Raw genomic sequence first — 5003 nt, forward strand, 5'->3', positions numbered from 1 at the left:
AGTGTTCCTTTCCCTGTCTTACACACGTCCTGTTGTAATGCTCTTACAGTGTATCACGTAATTGTATACGAGGTCTGTTACAGCCACACTGTTTTTCTCTATTCCAGTGCAATAAGACACTCAGGACACATACCACAGCATATCAAAGTTGCCTTCTATTTCTGACAAAATGGATTGCTTGCTTTTCCTCTAAATATACTGCTCTCATTAACTGGGTTGCTTAAAATCATCTCTTCAATAGTTATGAAAATACTACCCATCACTCAAGAGCCAGCCTAATGCTACATTTTTCATGAAGCTTTTACTGAAATACGTAGCTATGATCTTAACTGAACCTACTCAGAAATTTCCTTTTATTTGTTGACACATTAAATTTGACTTGTATTTAGTAATGTGAACTTTAAAAAATTCCCAAACAGAGCTTCAAGCTTCTACAGAGAGACAATTTTAAGACTGTTTTTAGAGTTTTAGAATCATAACAAAATTGACAGGAAGGTATAGAGATTTCTCATACACACTCTGCTCCCATATATGCAAGCCTCACACATTATCACTACTCTCTCTTCATCAGAATGGTGTTTTGGCCACAACTGATGAACCCACACTGATACCTCATAATCACCCAAAGTCCACAATTCATATTACTATTTATTCTTGGTGTGGTACATTCTATGCCCTTAGGGAAATGCATAACAACATGTATCCACCATTATACCATTACACGTAATATTTTCACTGCTTTAAAAATCCCCTGTGCTTCACCATCCCTCGATCTCCACTCCTTGGAACTACTTAACTTTCTATTGTCTCCATAGTTTTGGCTTTTCTAGAATGTCATATTTGGAATCAGGCAGTATGTAACTTTTCAGCATGGCTTCCTCCACTTAGTAATATGCACTTAAGGTCCCTCCATGTCTTTTCATGGTTTAATAGTTGATTTCTTCTTGACAGTTCATTTCTTTATATTGTATCTTGAAATCAGGGAGCTAGTCCTTCAATTTTGTCCTTCTTCAAAACTGTGTTGTCTATTTTGGGGTCTTTTCTCTCTTCATTTAAGCTTTAGGATCACTTTGTCAACATCTACAAAACAATGTGGGGATTTTGTCTGAATCTACAGATCAAGTTGGAAAGAACTGACATCTTTACAATACCGAGGCTTCCTATGTATGAACATGAAATATTTCTCCATTTATTTCTTTGATTTCACTCACCAGATTTTTGTGGTTATGTCATATAGCTCTTACATGAATTTTGCTAGAGCTGCACCTAAGTATTGCTGAGAGAGTAGATCTCATAGGTCTTTTACGACAGTAATAATAATGACAAAACTAGGAACTGATCTCTGAGAAACAAGACAAGGCCAGAGACTTAGTTTGTAGTTTTTTCTTCTTTCTTTGCAGTCAATGGGAAGACAACTTCTGGAAAATAACATGACTCTGTAATTTCTTTATAAGAAAGTACAAACATTTAGGTATAGATATAGGACCAAAGAATAACTTTGATTTTCTCCTCTAGGCAAATAATTTACTAATAGCTAACAGTTATTCAATGTTTACTATTTGACAGAACCTCAGTGCTTAACACACTCTTCCAAAGTGGCAGTTGCACCATTTCCCATTAGCAGTGTACAACAGTTTCAGTTTTTCCACATCCTTGTTAACACTTGTTAACTGACTTTTCAATTCAATTTCAACTCACTTCTAGCCATCCTAGGGTGTCAAGTGATACCTCCTTGTATTTTTATACACANTTTTCCACTTGTCAGGAAATAACCAAATTTGTGTCTTCTGATATGGAGAGTACTCATGCAATGAAACTTCAGTAAATTTAAGCATATTAAAAGAGTTGCCATATTTTTCCATGACAGGCACTTAATTTATATCACTAGGGTTCAGAGAGTTGAACACAGGAAATGGTATTCAACAGACACTTGAAGTGTTCCTTTCACTGTCTTACACACGTCCTGTTGTAATGCTCTTACAGTGTATCACGTAATTGTATACGAGGTCTGTTACAGCCACACTGTTTTTCTCTATTCCAGTGCAATAAGACACTCAGGACACATACCACAGCATATCAAAGTTGCCTTCTATTTCTGACAAAATGGATTGCTTGCTTTTCCTCTAAATATACTGCTCTCATCAACTGGGTTGCTTAAAATCATCTCTTCAATAGTTATGAAAACACTACCCATCACTCAAGAGCCAGCCTAATGCTACATTTTTCATGAAGCTTTTACTGAAATACGTAGCTATGATCTTAACTGAACCTACTCAGAAATTTCCTTTTATTTGTTGACACATTAAATTTGACTTGTATTTAGTAATGTGAACTTTAAAAAATTCCCAAACAGAGCTTCAAGCTTCTACAGAGAGACAATTTTAAGACTGTTTTTAGAGTTTTAGAATCATAACAAAATTGACAGGAAGGTATAGAGATTTCTCATACACACTCTGCTCCCACATATGCAAGCCTCACACATTATCACTACTCTCTCTTCATCAGAATGGTGTTTTGGCCACAACTGATGAACCCACACTGATACCTCATAATCACCCAAAGTCCACAATTCATATTACCATTTATTCTTGGTGTGGTACATTCTATGCCCTTAGGGAAATGCATAACAACATGTATCCACCATTATACCATTACACGTAATATTTTCACTGCTTTAAAAATCCCCTGTGCTTCACCATCCCTCGATCTCCACTCCTTGGAACTACTTAACTTTCTATTGTCTCCATAGTTTTGGCTTTTCTAGAATGTCATATTTGGAATCAGGCAGTATGTAACTTTTCAGCATGGCTTCCTCCACTTAGTAATATGCACTTAAGGTCCCTCCATGTCTTTTCATGGTTTAATAGTTGATTTCTTCTTGACAGTTCATTTCTTTATATTGTATCTTGAAATCAGGGAGCTAGTCCTTCAATTTTGTCCTTCTTCAAAACTGTGTTGTCTATTTTGGGGTCTTTTCTCTCTTCATTTAAGCTTTAGGATCACTTTGTCAACATCTACAAAACAATGTGGGGATTTTGTCTGAATCTACAGATCAAGTTGGAAAGAACTGACATCTTTACAATACCGAGGCTTCCTATGTATGAACATGAAATATTTCTCCATTTATTTCTTTGATTTCACTCACCAGATTTTTGTGGTTATGTCATATAGCTCTTACATGAATTTTGCTAGAGCTGCACCTAAGTATTGCTNATCTTACATTAATTTTGCTAGAGCTGCACCTAAGTATTGCTGAGAGAGTAGACCTCATAGGTCTTTTACGACAGTAATAATAATGACAAAACTAGGAACTGATCTCTGAGAAACAAGACAAGGCCAGCGACTTAGTTTGTAGTTTTTTCTTCTTTCTTTGCAGTCAATGGGAAGACAACTTCTGGAAAATAACATGACTCTGTAATTTCTTTATAAGAAAGTACAAACATTTAGGTATAGATATAGGACCAAAGAATAACTTTGATTTTCTCCTCTAGGCAAATAATTTACTAATAGCTAACAGTTATTCAATGTTTACTATTTGACAGAACCTCAGTGCTTAACACACTCTTCCAAAGTGGCAGTTGCACCACTTCCCTTTAGCAGTGTACGACAGTTCCAGTTTTTCCACATCCTTGTTAACACTTGTTAACTGACTTTTCAATTCAATTTCAACTCACTTCTAGCCATCNCAGCGACTTAGTTTGTAGTTTTTTCTTCTTTCTTTGCAGTCAATGGGAAGACAACTTCTGGAAAATAACATGACTCTGTAATTTCTTTATAAGAAAGTACAAACATTTAGGTATAGATATAGGACCAAAGAATAACTTTGATTTTCTCCTCTAGGCAAATAATTTACTAATAGCTAACAGTTATTCAATGTTTACTATTTGACAGAACCTCAGTGCTTAACACACTCTTCCAAAGTGGCAGTTGCACCATTTCCCATTAGCAGTGTACGACAGTTCCAGTTTTTCCACATCCTTGTTAACACTTGTTAACTGACTTTTCAATTCAATTTCAACTCACTTCTAGCCATCCTAGGGTGTCAAGTGATACCTCCTTGTATTTTTATACACACTTTCCAGATGGCTAATAATGTCGAGCACCTTTTATGTACTTATTGACCATTTGTTTATCTTCCTTAGAGAAATACATTCAGCTCCTTTGCCCATTTTTTGAAATGGGTTATCTTTGTCGTTGAGTGGTAAGAGTTCTTTATATATTCTAAATACAAGTCTCTTGTTGGATATAGGACTTGAAAACATTTTCCCCCATTCTGTGGGTTGTCCTTATACTTTCTTTCCTGTGTCCTTTGAAGCACAAAAGTTTTAATTTTGATGAAGTCCATTTTATCTATTTTTCAAATTGTTGCACATTCTTTTGGTGTCATAGCTAAGAATCCCTGGCCAAATTCAAGGCCATGAAGATGTACTCATGTTTCCTTCTAAGCGTGTGTAATTATAACTCTTACATTCAGGTCTTTGATCCATTTTGAGTTAAATTTTGTATATGGTATTAGGTAAGGATCCACCTTTATTCTTTGCATGTGGCTATCTACTTGTCCTAACACCATTTACTGAAAAGCACATTCTATTGACATTAAAGAGTGCTCGTACCCTTGTAGAAAATCACTTGATAATGTATGTGTGGGTTTATTTTTTGGACTCTCTATTATATTCTATTGACCTTTGTGTTTATCCTTGTGCCAGCACCACACTTCTGTATTACCAATAAAATATTATTATTTTAACAATAACATTATAATGAGTTTTATTCCTAATAAATATAAGGAAAAGGGGTATTACTAAACTGTCGAAAACTATAATATTGGAATTATGGTTGTTTGCGTGGCCTCTCTTTATGAAATTCCACTCATAATTTATTATGTAACTATTTCAAAAGCCTCACCAAGAAAACAGCAGGCAACAACTACAGCAATGCATTTCTTTCAACTGATAGACATATAAAATTCAATCAACTTAAATTTTTTATTGCAGACTCCTTAT

Source organism: Ailuropoda melanoleuca, chromosome 7 (genome assembly GCF_002007445.2).
Source record: "Ailuropoda melanoleuca isolate Jingjing chromosome 7, ASM200744v2, whole genome shotgun sequence".
Lineage (NCBI taxonomy): Eukaryota > Metazoa > Chordata > Mammalia > Carnivora > Ursidae > Ailuropoda > Ailuropoda melanoleuca.